Below are 15,893 nucleotides of genomic sequence, written 5' to 3'. Positions count from 1 at the left end.
CAGATCCAGCAGAAAAAAACAGTACCTCCTCTGGTCTCTTATTTCTGGCAATGTTCCTAATCCATCCCCCTTCTTGGCAATGTCAGGCTCACTTGATGTTGTTAGAGGGACTTCAGTGTAATCTGGGGGAAGGAGTGAGCCCACCTGAGCTGCCTTCTATTGCTAAGTTGAAAGTCAAGAAACTCTGGATCTGGGTGACCTTCTTTTGTTGGGTAGGAGTACAGGAGACACCCTAACTACCGTTCTTGTAAACACATTTTACATTTCTCCTTTGGTTGTCTCTTGCACCATTTCTAAGGCTTATAGTTATGCTTAGCAGGAAGGCACAGGGGAAAAAGAGGTCTACACCACCTTGTCTCATTTGAAAGTGACCTTCACTTTTCATCATAGATGCACAAGGACTGACTCAGTTCCAAAAGGTCTTGAATTACTTGAATTCTGCATAAGCAGACAAGGATTTACCACGACGATGAAGAAGACGAGGAGACAGAGCCATTCATCACTGGAATTGACCTCAAGCTGATACAGCACAAATGAACAAAGAAGAAAAAACAAACCAACAACATGAAACAGGGAACAAAGTTCTCTTCTTTGTAATCGCTGCTGGCCAGTCCATCTTTTCTGGGTATTTACCTCTCTGCTTCATGTTTTCAATGTAAAGCAAAGTTTTTTATATCTAACATTGTATTACTTGCACTGGGAAAGATTTCTGAAACGTGGAGGGCAGCTGTAGCTATCGATCAAACAGGAGATTCAAAAGTTTAGCTCAAAATCTTGGGCGAGCACAGAACGTCTTATCATCCAGCAGCCCTGAATTAAAACTTTTTTTTTAATGTTTATTTATTTTTGAGACAGAGAGAGACAGAGCATGAACAGGGGGAGGGTCAGAGAGAGAGAGAGACACAGAATCTGAACCAGGCTCCAGGATCTGAGCTGTCAGAACAGAGCCCGACACGGAGCTCGAACTCACGGACCGTGAGATCATGACCTGAGCCAAAGTCGGACGCTTAACCGACTGAGCCACCCAGGCGCCTCTGAGCAGCCCTGAATTAAATGAGACATCAGGATGGTGATTAGAAGTAACATGTATTTATTCCTTATGTTAGTACCTTATCTTCCTTCTTTTCTTGTTCAATCCTCGTTTTTCGAGAAACCGTATTGCTTCCTGAAGAAGCACTACATGGATATTATGTCCTACCTGGGAGAGAAGCTGCTTTAACTCCATACACTTGATTATCGATTAACTTTTGCCTGTGAAAGTGAAACTGGATATTATTTATTGAAACTCCTTACTGAAATTTCATTTAAATAGGCCAACATTTGAGATTCTAAAAAAAGAGTAGCACATCCTTTGGCTAAAGTGGATTGCATTGAAACAACAGAGGAAATTATCTTAGACACAGCTTGGGTCCTATGCTTGCTTTTTTGAAACCAGCCTAATTACCACATAAGTGACATTTTCTAAATTCTTTATTGATGTACTCTGACTTTTTTTTAAAGTATGTTTATTGGGGGGTGGGGGGATGGGCAGAGAGAGAGAGGGAGACACAGAATCTGAAGCAGGCTCCAGGCTCTGAGCTGTCAGCGCAGAGGCCGACGTGGGACTCGAACCAACGGACCGCGAGATTATGACGTGAGCCGAAGTCAGACGCTTAACCGACTGAGCCACCCAGGTGCCCCAATTCTGACTTCAGGATGATCCACCCACTTTGGGGTTGGTGCTCCCATTTGCAAAGAACGACATAGCGGAAGGAAATTACTTTGCACAGTTATAATATGCAAATAATTGTTATGAAACCCAATTGCATGTGACACTAATGTAAGAAGTACATTAGGTACAGTCATAACAATATACCAGGTAGTGTTCCCCAAACTCTTAAGGAATAGATCTAACTCACTACAAAAGCCAACTGGCTTTAAGTAATATTTACCAGTGAGTATTACTCCTCTTAAGAAAATGCTCATAATAGCAACTGTATTTGGGCTCTAAAAATACTACTCTCCCACTGCACACACACTACTAGCAACAGAGGTTCAACTGGAAGTCTTGAAAGGAATGCTTCTGTGTTACGAAATATCTACAGATCCTTTAGAACTGTGTTAAATTTACTTAAATAGAACATGTTCACAATCGTGCTGTACTTAGACTTCAGGATTCTTCTGAATCACGGAAGAATGTTTGTATTTTTAAACGATACCAAGAGGGGCCCCCACAGTCACTGGAATTTGTGGAGACGTAGAAAGCACAACTAAAACCTACCTAACGTTGATTCTGTGCCATTTGTAAGTTTCTCAAGAAAGTATTAGACTGCCTTATTTATTACAGCCCATGTTAATATAGTCAGGTGACTTAGCGTTATAGTCTATTATTTCTGCATTCATGAATTAACTTTTTTTTTTTTTTTTTTTAACGTTTATTTATTTTTGAGACAGAGAGAGGACAGAGTATGAACGGGGGAGGGTCAGAGAGAGGGAGACACAGAATCGGAAGCAGGCTCCAGGCTCTGAGCTGTCAGCACAGAGCCCGACGCGGGGCTCGAACTCACGGACCGCGAGATCATGACCTGAGCCGAAGTGGCCGCTTAACCGACTGAGCCACCCAGGAGCCCCTAATGAATTAACTTTTTAAGTTCTGGGTACCCTAAGTTTCTATTCCACATGCAAGAATCCAGTCTCTGCTTGCTCATACTTTCTCAGTGATCGTCAAGGACTTTATGGAAAGACTAGTACACACCAGTTAGTAGTTTGTGAACTCCTTGAGAGCAGGGATCCAGTCTTATTTATCTGCATTAGACCTAGAACTTGGTGCCACGTCTTATATAGAATGGCCTAATGGGTGTTCTCTCATGTATTTGTTCAATTAATTTTTGTAAAGGAACTACAATTGCTTGAACTACTATTTATATACGAAGCATTGTGGTAGGCCATAATCTTCACAAAACTTGCAAGACACACACGTATGGGTTAAGCAATCTTTTGATGGCAAATAACAGCACATACACCAAAACCCAGCTTTGGTAACAGAAGGAATATATCAGCTAAAAAGTCCAGCAGTAGGTGGGGTTTCAGGTACAGTGTCAAGACTGCTGGGGCTGAATTTCTCTGCAGTTTCCTTAGCCCTGCCCTCTTTCATGTGTCAAATTCACTGTCAGCTGACTTCCTTCTGGTAGAATAATGGCTGCAACTGCTCTGAGACTCCCATCAACACTCGGCACCGTATATAGGGATAGAGTGTTCCTTACAGTAGGAGAGTTAGTACATATCCCGAAAGTCCCCCTAAAATGTCTCTCCATACAGCTCTAGCCTAAATTGGGTGAAATGATTGGCTTACACCCATGAAAGTCAACTCTTAGAGGTAAGATTGGGTTCTCATCTTTGCCAGACTTCCACTGGCTGTGACATACGGGATTTTCCCAAGACAGCCAATGAGAGAACTGAAGCCTGGATAGGTAACTGACATAAGTCCACTAACCATATCGTTAACCCCGCTTAAGTCTCAGAGACTTCACGCGTTGCCTGAGGTGGAGAGTGGTTTCAAACTGGGTTCTGATTCTGAAGCGTGGCTTCTTTTCACTTCACATTGTATCACGTGATTGGAGAAACTACCGGAAAGCATAAAACATCATCCTTATCCTAACTTTAGAAAACTAAAACTGGGGGTGCCTGGGTGGCTCAATCGTTTAAGTGTCCAACCTCTGCTCAGATCATGATCTCCCAGTTGGTGAGTTTGCCCCAGATGAGGGGCTCTGTGCTGACTGCTCAAAGCCTGGAGCCTGCTTTGGATTCTGTGTCTCCTCCTCTCTCTGCCCCTCCCCCACTTGTGTGTGCACGCGAGCTCTCTCTCTCTCTCTCTCAAAAATAAATCAACATAAAGAAAAAGGAAGAAAACTAAAACTGAAGTAGTCCTAAAGTCCTAAGAAGAAATATAACTTAAATAGAATGCCTTCCCCACCCCATCCCCCAGCATGCCTCCTCCTTCCACATTTCCTAATGCACTAGAATCTTTCCCATCCTTCCAGTCCTAACCAAGTGCTCTCATACTTCCATGGCAGTGGTCCATGCTCCAAAATGATCTCCCTCTCTTAATTTTCATTGAACATCCAAGTCTTTAGATGTTAGATGAAACAATTCCCCATTAATAATAATAATGCAGAACAACCACTTCTGGGGACATTTGCAACACCCATCATGGTACTTGGTGGACACAACCCCTCACACTCCTTGCCCCCAAGAATCTCTCCAGGAGGAATTTCAAGGGAGAGGGATACCAAAAAGTAGGTGAGAATTTTGTTGCAGACAAACCCTCCCAGAATCCCTGGGCTCCAACTCTGAAAGTGATTGTTTTCCTTACCTCCGCGCATGAGCCTCCTGGAGTGCCCAACTGTCTTCCCTCGAAAAGCGTAGACTTCTTCCCAAGAGTCTTGTCTTCTTCCTAGAGTGCTCCCATTGGAGCCTCTTCTTGTCCTACTCCCGTACATTTTCAAACATTTTTTTATATTTAAGAGTTGTCATTTGATTGGTGTTTTTGTGTGTTTGCGTGTGATGGCTGTTTCATTTTCTGCTGGTTCTTTTCTCTAGTGTGCTTAACCTAATAATAATTATCTTCACTTAAAAAAGACTTCCGGGAGCATCTGGGTGGCTCAGTCAGTTAAGCGTCCGTCTCTTGATTTCGGTTCAGATCATGATCTCACAGTTTGTGGGTTCAAGCCCCACATTGGGCTCTGTGCTGACAGCGTGGAGTGTGCTTGGTCCTTTGTCTCCATCTCTCTGCCCCTCCCCCCCACTCTCTCTCTCTTTCTCAAATAAATAAATAAATAAAATTTTTAAAAAGGATTCGAGATTCAAATTGCCTTTGAATATGATTTTATCCTCCCCACCCCTCCAAAACAAACAGGTTTCACTTCCCTAACGTGGTTAAACACAACAAGAACTGACAAGAGAAGAAAGACTGAAAGCCCAGTATGCCTAAAAAGCCTAGAAATTCATCTTTTTAAGAATGATACGCCTTGGAATTTACTCATTAAAATGTCACTCAGCTCTTTCTCAGTCATGCAAAGCCAACCACAACTGAATTCTAAATTCAGGAACCTGGAATGGGGTTCAGTGGTACATTTTTGTTGAAGCCCTAATGGCTTCAGGGGGAAAAAAGGGAAGTTACAATATCTCAAATTGGCAGCGTGCGTCTGGCCAGATCTAGTTTGGGCTGGTGAGAGCCAGACTGAGGATTCTTCAGGACTCTTTTAAGAGAGCCAGAATTAGACTATGGGTTTTAGGTTACTGACCCTGGCTTTGATGCATGCCGGCGACTAGAAGTCTGTGTTTAATTGTTTTACCCTCCTTAGCCTCGCCAGTGTTTCCCCCTGCCTTGCAATCGCAAACATGTTTGCCATTTAGCTGCCTGCATCTAGGACATCCCTTCCCGCCCACTACCCACGCATAGAAATACTGCTCTTTCAATATTCTGAGCTGTTCAGCCACTGCAGAATCAACCCACACGCAGTAACTGTTAAAGTACTGATTATGTCCTCCTTAGACTCTGATACGTTAAATTCTGTTGTTTTTCCTAATTGAATGCAACATTTTACATATTTACAGCCTTTTCTCTGAGATGGATTTTAAAAGACTCTTAAGGACCTCTGCAAGGCAACTTCGCAATTGTGAGAATTTTGCATAATTCTTATTCCTAGCAGAATGGGGTTTCTTTTAAGAAAAGAAAAACTGGAATTATATAAACCAGGGAATTTCACATACGGGTGGCAATTCCCTTGGACGTAACCATTTAAACTGAAATTAACTAACTGATGGGTGTGGTTCTGTCTGCCAACTTTGTAGAGCATTCCCTAAATTCATAATGTGACACTACACTGGGGGTGGGGAACCCAGAGTGTATGTGGTAGCTGTGGGGCAGATTGAGTGCTCCTATTAAGAGCTCCTGCACAGTGTCACTGGCTGAATATAGAGTATTCTCCCTGCCCACTCAAGAAAAGGCAAGGCCAGCCTGAAACAGAGAATCAGAACTGGGTAGCAGTTAAGGACGGAATCACAAGATAGAAGTTTGGAACACAGGCTACGAGTTTTAAAATTTATACAAAAGGGCAATTTGACACCATTGTATGTTTCTAGGAATCATGTGTGAAATTTGATTATTGGTTCCTCTTAAGTATCAAAGCAGCAATCTTAGAGCATTTTTTTTTTGCATACGTAAAACTTAATTGCTATTTTTAGATCAAAGTTATGTGAAGAAAGTCTGGGTGGGCTGAATCCTGCCTCTCCAACTTTCATGAAACATTTATTATTAAGAGTCAGTCAGTGCTGAGTACAGGGAGATAACAGGAAAAGCAAGAAAGATGTCTACGTTTGAGGAGCTCTGTCTAGTATGAAAGAAAATCTTTAAACAAATAGTAAACATCTAGCATAATAAGTTCTACAATGGAGACACTCCAGCAAAGACTGACCCACAATGAAAATGATTTAGTGTTAAGATAGAAGGGGTGTTTAAAGGGGATCAGTGTTTAAGCAATCAGGTTAAAGATGGATCATTTTCTGTTATGAAACCTTCAGTTCCCTATGTAACCTTGTAACTTCAGGGTATGGATAACGAATCCTCAAATAACGTGGCCTTCTGTGTATCCTTCTTTAATTTCTTAAAATGGTTATTTGTTTTTGAGAGGGAAAGAGACAGAACATGAAGGGGGAGGGGCAGAGAGAGAGAGAGAGGAAGACACAGAATGTGAAACAGGCTCCAGGCTCCAAGATGTCAGCACAGAGACCCACGGGGTGCTTGAACCTATGAACCACGAGATCATGACCTGAGCCATAGTCGGACACCTAACTGACTGAGCCACCCAGGCGTCCCTCTCTGTGTATCCTTGTTTCCCATATCAGGACCCCTAGGTCCCCACTGGTCTGCTCTAAGGCCAATCCTGTAGTATTCAATCAAAATGAATTTAAGATCTCTGATTTGACTCCCAGTGAACATCCTACATCAGAGCAAAATGGGCTTGAAAAGGTTGAGAGGAGGGGCAGTGTGCTAGACCTTCACTGAGAGCCCTCAGATTAAAAAAAAGTACATTTCTATCTACGGAGCGCTAAACATGTTGTCATCTAATTCAAACCTATGAGGTGAGGGGCACCTAGGTGGCTCAGTTACGCGCTGACTTCGTTTCAGGTCATGATCTTGCGGCTCCTGAGTTTGAGTCCCTCGTCGGGCTCTGTGCTGACAGCTTGGAGTCTGGAGCCTGCTTCAGATTCTGTGTCTCCCTCTCTCTGGGCCCCTCCTTTGCTCATGCTCATGCTCATGCTCATGCTCATGCTCATGCTCTGTCTCTCTCTTTCTCAAAAATAGAATAAACATTGGGGCCCTTGGTGGCTCGGTTTGGTTAAGCATCTGACTTCAGCTCAGGTCATGATCTCGCAGTTTGTGAGTTTGAGCCCTGCATCGGGCTCTGTGCTGACGGCTCAGAGCCTGGAACCTGCTTCGGATTCTATGTGTGTGTGTGTGTGTGTGTGTGTGTGTGTGTGTGTGTCTCTCTCTGCCCCTCCCCCTCTCGCACTCTGTCTCTGTCTCTCAAAAATAAATAAACATTAAAAAAATAAAATAAAATAACGTTTAAAATTTTTTTAAAAATAACAAAACTGTGAGGTTATGTTAAGTTTCAGAGAGGTGCAGTAGCCTAAAATCACTCAGGCAGTATTAGAGCTGAGGCTCTAACACGCTTTCTCTGACCTCGAAGGTGGATGGGCCCATTCTAACCAGTCGGGCAGAATTACTTTCAGAGAGAATGACATTTTTGTTGATTGTTTCCTTTGCTGTGCAGAAGCTTTTTATGATGTAGTCCCAATCATTTGTTTTTTGCTTTTTTTTCCCTTGCCTGAGGAGACATATCTAGAAAGAAGCTGCTGTGGCCAATGTCTAAGAGGTTACTGCCTGTGTTCTCTTCCAGGACTTTTATGGTTTCAGGTCTCACATTGAAGTCTTCATTCCATTTTGAATTTATTTTTGTGTATGGTGTAAGAAAGCAGTCTACTTTCATTCTTTGCCATGTAGCTGGCCACTTATCCCAAACCATTTGTTGAAGAGACTGTCTTTTTCCCATTGGATATTCTTTCTGGCTTTGATGAAGGGATAACGAAGAGGTGGTGTGTGTGTGTGTGTGTGTGTGTGTGTGTGTGTATACATATATTATGTATATATACATATATTGTATATATACAATATGTAATATACATATATATGTATGTATACATATACATATGTAATATATGTATATATACAAATATATATGTATATAGGGACGCCTGGGTGGCTCAGTCGGTTAAGCGTCCGACTTCGCCTCAGGTCATGATCTCCCAGTTTGTGAGTTCGAGCCCCGCGTCGGGCTCTGTGCTGACAGCTCGGAGCCTGGAGCCTGCTTCAGATTCTATGTCTCCTTCTCTCTCTGCCCCTCCCCCGCTTGTGCTCTGCGTCTCTCTGTCCATCAAAAATAAATAAAATATTAAAGTATATATATATATCTTTGTATATATACATTACATGTATGTAATATATATAATGGAATATTAACCAGTCATAAAAAGAATGAAATCTTGCCATTTGCAATGATATGGATGGAGCTAGAGAGTATTATGTTAAGTAAAATCAGTCAAAGAAAGACAAATACCATATGATTTCACTCCTATGTGGAATTTAAGAGACAAAACAAACAAGCAAAGTGGGGGGGAAGAGAGAGAGAGAGAAGCAAACTAAGAAATCGTCTCCACTAGAGAGAACAAACTGATGGTTACCAGGAGGGGGGTGGGGGTGGGGGATGGGTGAAACAGGTGACGGGGATGAAGGAGGGCACTTGTCGTGATGAAACCGGGTGATGAACGGAAGTGTTGAATCACTATAGCGTATACCTGAAACTAATATAACACTGCGCTAACTGGAACTTAAATAAAAACTTCAAAAAATAAAAATAATAAATAAAATATTAATATCTAATGAGAAAAAAGAGAGAAAGAATGACATTGCATCCTGTTTCTTTCTTTTTTTTTTTTTTTGAGAGAGAGAGAAAGAGAGCAAGAGACCCAAGTGGGGGAAGGACAGAGGGAGAGGGAGAGAGAGAATCTCTCAGGCCTGGAGCCTGAGGCAGAGCTCAATCTCATGAAAGTGAGACCATGACCTTTGCCAAAATCACAAGTTGAAGGCTTAACCGACTGAATCATCCATGCACCCCTGCATCATGTTTCTTAAACTGGGCGGTCAGTACATTGGAGATCATTATTTGGTATTTCTTTAAACTTTACATGTATTATTATTAGGATTTTATGTCTATTCAATATTTAACTAAAGCAAATTTAAAAGGTAGAGTTAAATGGGAATATTGGAATAGCCAAGACTGTATAAAGAGGTGTTCCTGCATTAAAAAAAAGAGAGAGAAAATTTGGCAAATAGTCATTTGGCCTCAGTAGGATCCCACCAGGAATATCAAAAGTGTTCTGATGAGAGAAACACTATGCTGGGAAATCTAGAAGCAATCAGAGAGCTCCAGAGGAGTTTTCTGGAAGAGAACAGGGCACCGGGTACCCACTGGAAGTGAAGGAAATCACCCAAGCCTAGCAAGAAGCAAATCAGGGCTCAAGTCCAACTCAGATCCAGGAAATAAGATAAGGTCATGGTCAACAGAAACTGGAACCTCAGAAACAAGAAGGTAGGACCTCAAGAGCAAGGCAGAGCCTATGCTAGAACTAAACCATAAGGCATAGCCTAACTAAAGCAAGAACTCCTCAATGCCTAGTCCTCTCAAAGCTAACTAGAGTTTTAAAATCCTTTTTGGGTGGTGGAAAAAGTGGGGAAAGAGTAGGGAAGAGCTGAGGACAGTGTCGAGTATATAGGGCTATGAAGGTATGGGCACAATGATTATAACAAGTCCTAAAATGTTAGAGGGAGAAAAATACTGCCTGTAGGGGATATCTCTTGGTTTGTCCCTGCCCTTCTGGTAATAGTTTCCTGCTTCCTTTTGAGACCCCCTCCCCATTCCCCAAGAATAAAGGCATAATAATATATCCATCAAAGAGCCTTGCCCGCCCTAGGTCCAGAGCCCTACCTAGGTAAATCGTACACTCTCTCTCTCTCTCTCTCTCTCTCTCTCTCTCTTTCTCTCAGCATTTGAATCTGAAAGGAAAGCAGGAGGGATGAAAAATAATCGATGCTGTTTCACTCCTGAATCTGGACTTCAGTGGGACACCTAGATCACCAACACTGCTTTGATTTCAGTCCTTACTGAAGTCTGTATCGTCAGTATTTCCTGGATTTTGGAAATAGCCGTCTCCCTCCAGTGAATGACTTCTCCTTTAGATGAGCTGAGGTCGTATCTGTTGCCTGCAACCAAAGGAGTGTCAGTGATTCAGCACTGAAGAGGAGAGTAAGATTCTGGTTCTTTTCGGAATTAGCCTTCCCAAAGGTAAAGTGGGGTTCAATGTCCTTGCAGTTTAGAGGGCCCCAAAAAAACCGCCTTCTACCTGCAGAACGGTATTTCTTCAGGAGCCTACTAAGGAAGGCAGATTCTTCCATCTCAACCTCCTCCTACCCCACTTTCTGACACAGCTAAAGAATACGTTCTCCAAAGCCCAAAATTGCTTAAGCCTTGACCTAGTTCTTTAGGATCTCTTTAAAATTTAAAACATGTCTAAGTTCATAGGCTTGCTAAATAGTCTCTTTCATGCTCAAAGTTTGAAAGGAACGTCAGATCTAAAATAAATGCATCATCATACAAACAATATATTTTCCTATGTACTGAAATTGAGTGAAAATTACTGTGAACAGGTAAGTATTTTTAGCTTAAATTTGATCAGGCTAAACATGACCGTTTTACCATCAATGTGATCAGGAAAATGACATTTTTCTTATGAAAAAGCTACAGAGGAAAATAATCCTTTTGATATCCATTATGAAAGCTTTTTTTCAAAATGCATACCATTTAAGAATTTACAAACTTGTATAGACACGATCATTTTTGTCCACGCCTTTGATTCAATCGCAACATTTTCATTGTAAAAATTCGGAAAGCCGTAAATGGCGAAGATAGAACAATGGGCCCAAACCTGCAAAGAGGAAACTGAAGTTATTCATAATCGTTCTCACTGGCAATCAATATGGTATTGATTTTCTATTCTTGTTCCTCTTGCAGTAATGTCCTTGGCTTGAAACTCAACCCAAGCTAGGAAATATCAGCAAATAAAGCAATTTCCAACCTAAGGAAATGGAAAGAGAAAACAAGACAGCAAAAGCCTGGATCTACTTCAGAGATGAAAATAACTGTCTGCTGTCAGTTAATTCTACTGGTCAGAAAACAGTGGCAAGGTGACCCAGGCTACAAGTAGGGCCCGTGTGAACTTCCGGGTTTCATTCTGATCTACAGCTAAAGACTACACCAGTATCCTAACAGAAGCATCTCCAGTGGCCAAGAGTAATCCAGGTCTCGATGGATTCACATCACCACTGCTACAAAATCTACTCCAAATGCACACCCCTCTGGCCGTGAGTCAATGGCATTATCTGAGTACGTGAGGAAAAGTAGCGTCTCATTCAAATTTAAAAGGAATTGATCAAATTGGGAAAATTTTCAACTATCATGCATTAAAGCGCAAACCATTTAAGAAGCCCTGGGGAAATTCATTCCAGAAGTGGAGCACCGTAATTTCTTACAAAATGGAACATGTTGAGGCCTACATTAAGCAATTCACAGATAAAGATCAAAGCCCACATTTCCAACTGGGAAAACTGGATTCAAGATAAAGGAACATCAAATCACAGAGTTTTGCTTGGTACGTGTCAGTTGAGTAGTTTTGGGGCAATTCAATAAAAATGACTTTCCAGGGACAAGCTGTGGTTGCTTTCTTGATTTTATAATACTGTTTTTCATCATTATTAACCAAATCCAAGAGTTCCTACACACACAAAGCAGACATGGCAGAAGATGAACCGTGTCTGCCTCTAAAGCACAGAAGCAGTTGTAAGACATCTGCTTTTAAATATTTCTTTCCTTCGGTTTCTTTTCTAAAATATAGTTTCTGGGAAACATTTACTGTGTAACAAGGCTTCCGTCCAAGAGAAGACCACAATTATTTGACATCAAAGGTACTAAGATGGGTCGCTTAAATAATCGCCAAAGAACTTTTCAAAATAGAACCATGAAAAGATCGTTTCATTTTCCAGAATGCAACATTTGGATCATGAGTCACATCAACTTTCCCAAAGCAAGGCTTCTTGTAACCACATAGGAAATGTATATATCTTGTTGCAAATGGTAGAGTCCTATAGCCGGAAAGGCTTAAAATCCAACTTGGCAGGTAAGGGGTGCAACCCATGTCAAAAAGGAAAAAGTCAACAGCACCACACCCACGCTGAAATCTGCAAAGTCCATAAGGGTGGTTCCCTCTACTCAGGCATGCTCACCCTCTTGTCAAGCATCTCTCTTCAGAATCTTCCAGACTGGTGACAGAGTGATTTCCTGAACTACGCCTACACTGACTTCCTTCTGCCAAAGCATGGAATAAACCTGACAGCTCTTTTCCCTTCAGCCCACCTCTGTTACATGCACGAAAAACAAAAACCAAAACCACCCTAAGCTTTGTAAGCACATACCTTTTAATTAATTACAGTAACTCTGATGTGACACTGAGGGATAAGTAATTATTCAGATATTTTTCTGTGCTGGAGTTTTCTACAGTCATAGAATCATGGAGCCCGAAGTGACCTGCAAATTACACAAATATATTGCTTTGGCTAAAACACACATTTAAATGACTATGTAATATGCCCTCATTTATGTAGAAGGCAAATGGTTCGTGTTAATTATTTTTGAATTAGGCGATGGTCCGTTAGAGTACATGATAGTAATTAGATGTCAAACATATAAGTGAATGAGAGCTGTTAGGCCGTTTGTGGTAGATCTGATGTTGGTATCAGATACCACTGAACTAGATGACCCCACATCACATCTTCTGGGCACTCTGGAACATACCATCCTTTGAAGTAAAACAGGTACTTAATGGGAATGCAGGCAATGCAACGCTTTCTGTCAGGTATCATTTGATAGTCACACTGTAACTGGTAAGAAATTGGTAAGACGAGTGAACACAGGGAAACTCCTGGCAACAGATGCCGACGGAAATGCGGAGAGCCTGGGATCGGTCATCTGTTGTGCCAGGATTTATAAGCAAGTATTAAGACACGCTTCTCTGGCTGCCTATTCATTCAGATTTAATCATATGATCACCTGGAATGAAATATCCACTGAAGATAAGACCTTCCGCAGCCCCATGGCTAATGCCATAACACAATACACAGAGCCTGAGGTGAATGTTGACATGTCCAGTGTCTCCTGGATCCTTTATGCTTCCTGTCCTAGTGTAACTTTCCTTAGCATACCCATTTCACTCTCCCAAGGGTCCTGGCACGGACAATGAGTCTCAGGCTCAACCTAGGATAAGGATTGAGGAAAACCGGACAAAAGAGTTGCTCCATTTGGTTCCCAAAGGCTTGAAGTTGGTGAATGACAGCAAATTCCTACAGCCGGGCTTACAAAACACACACACACACACAATCTTCCATCTCTTTAAGTTGCTGGACTAAAATGGCCAGACATAAAATTCAGAATTTGATCTGGTGGGCTGTTGAATCATGTCCATGGAATCCACAGCTCTTCTCCATCTCTTGTGTGACAATTAGAGCAGTTGTGGAAAAAGAGTGGATCTATAAGGAGAGCAATGAGGATACGTGGAAGGCGGAGAATTTCTCAAAGGGTAGTCTCTTTCCTCCTTGGATAAGTCTGCAACCATCTTGCTTGAAGCGTTTGTAATAGCCTTACCTGAGGAAGTTTTCACGCAAGGGAAATCTGAGTCCCTGTGCCTGACCTCCACCGACCCTGATAATCTCCAAGCCTATAATTAGAGCCTGTAGAGAATAGCCCTCAGAGATTCTATTTGATTTCTATTAACAACAGCAATACCCCCTCTGGGCCTGGAGAGGCCTGCTTTCAGCTCCCAGAATGACCACAGATTTTCACCTACAAGTCTCAGACCGGAGTCCATACACGTGTATCCCTAACGCATGGAGAGAAGGCATGATGCCTTGAAGAAAGCACCCTGTAATATGCTAGTACGTTCTATGATTTTGTTTCCAGCTCTCCACAAAGGAAATTATTCATTCACCAGAACGACTGCGCAATGAGGAGAGGGAAATACCCCGTCCTCTCAGGGGTTGTTGGACATTGGCTCTGAGCTAACACTAATTTTCGGGAACGCTAATTTTGTGGAGACTGTTGGTGTGGTCCACTGGTGAGAATGGAGGCTAAAAGAGATCAGGTAATGACGATAGTTGCGACCCGAATCCAGCTTGAGGAGGCCCAGCATGTTCCTGATCACATCCGATGATTTTCCTGGTTCCCAAGTGCACTATCCGTACAGATAACCTCAACAATTGACCAAATCCCGGCACTGGATTCCTGACCCTTGAGGCACCAAAATGTGTTTTTCCTGCATAATCATTAAGAGTACTCCGTTCACTATCAAAAATACACTGGTTTTAGTGATACATTGTGTGGTCACCCCAGCCTATTGTGGTAGGAAGGACCCAGGAAAACTCTTAGAACTTCCTCTTCCCATCAGAAAGTAAATTGAAAGCCATATCATATCCTTGGGAGGAGGCTGGGAAAGGTGGGGTAGAAATACAAAGTTAACTGCTACCCTCAAAGACTTAAAAGAAGCAGCGTTGGCTCGTTTGACCCATGCAGAAATCACCTGAGTCTCCCAAATGTGTCTTAAACATTCTCACCCAGTTGATGATCGCGAACTGAATCTGTTTTTCAAATCAAAGAGGCCCATCCAGACATCATTTCTTTACTGGAGCAAATAAAAACAGTTTTGGGTTTACGTCTATTGATCTCACCAATGCTATTTCAATAAATAAGCTCAGAAGGTGATTATCACTTGGCAGGAGCCTAGTATACTGATCCTGTCTCAGGAGTACAGGAGCTCTTGAACTCTATGCCAATTTGGCCATAGCGTCCTTGATGGTCTCATCATTTCAGAGGGCATCACGCTCGTCGAATATATCTTGTTTCCTGCTGAGAATACCCAGTAATAGAAAGTAGCAATGACTTTCGATGGGCCTCTCACCTGTCTGAGGTACATAGGGATATCCTTGTCAATATGAAAGACAACTTAATACACCTTGCATCGGACAGCGGTAAACAAAAAGTTGTAACACTTGACAAGCCTCATTGGGTTTTGGAAGTAACATATGATACAGGTGTGCTCCTTTGATTCATTTACAAGAAAGCCCAAGTGGCTGCGAATTTTGAGCGGAACGTGGGATCTGAGAAGGCTAGAAAATGTAAGTTTTGCAGTAGGCAGCTCTTTATGACCTAGTGAATCCAGAAGGACTCAAAAATTCCGCAGCAGATTGGAATGCTGTCTAAATCCTATGAAAATTCCAATAAACAAACCACCGTAGAGGACCCTAGGGTGTTTGAGTGTAAGCACATACTCTTTGACCAGTAATACTTCTCTTTTTGAGAAACAGCTGTTGGCTTGCTCTTGGTTCCTGGTAGGGGTTGAACACCTGTCCTGAGAACTCCATTCATGAACCTCCTATTGCAAATGAGATGTTTGTAATAAAATTGGACATTCCTTGAGACACTCTGTGCCTGCGATGAGCCGGTTAACACAGTGGTGACCCTGAGACTCTATAGAACCTAAGCACGGGCTGCTGCAGAGCCGGCTTTGGATCCTCTGTGTCCCTCTCTCTTTCTCTTCCCCTCCCCCTCTCGCACCCACACGCCCTCTCTCTTTCTCTTGTAGAATACATAAACTTAAAAAAAAACCGGGCACCTGGCTGGCTCAGTTGG

General features: G+C 42.2%; 1 long non-coding RNA gene across 1 annotated transcript; it reads right to left on the bottom strand.

The window, feature by feature from the left end:
* Positions 1-10,967: 10,967 nt before the first annotated feature.
* On the bottom strand, positions 10,968-15,353 carry LOC122200188. Its single transcript, XR_006193747.1, has 3 exons — positions 15,163-15,353; positions 12,629-12,740; positions 10,968-11,085 (listed from the first exon to the last, which is right to left on the bottom strand). It is a non-coding gene; the product is annotated as an uncharacterized LOC122200188 (long non-coding RNA).
* Positions 15,354-15,893: the final 540 nt, after the last annotated feature.

Source organism: Panthera leo, chromosome A1 (genome assembly GCF_018350215.1).
Source record: "Panthera leo isolate Ple1 chromosome A1, P.leo_Ple1_pat1.1, whole genome shotgun sequence".
NCBI classification, from domain to species: Eukaryota; Metazoa; Chordata; class Mammalia; order Carnivora; family Felidae; genus Panthera; species Panthera leo.
Note: the sequence above shows the minus strand (reverse complement) of the source record. Positions and strands in the feature narration are given on the sequence as shown.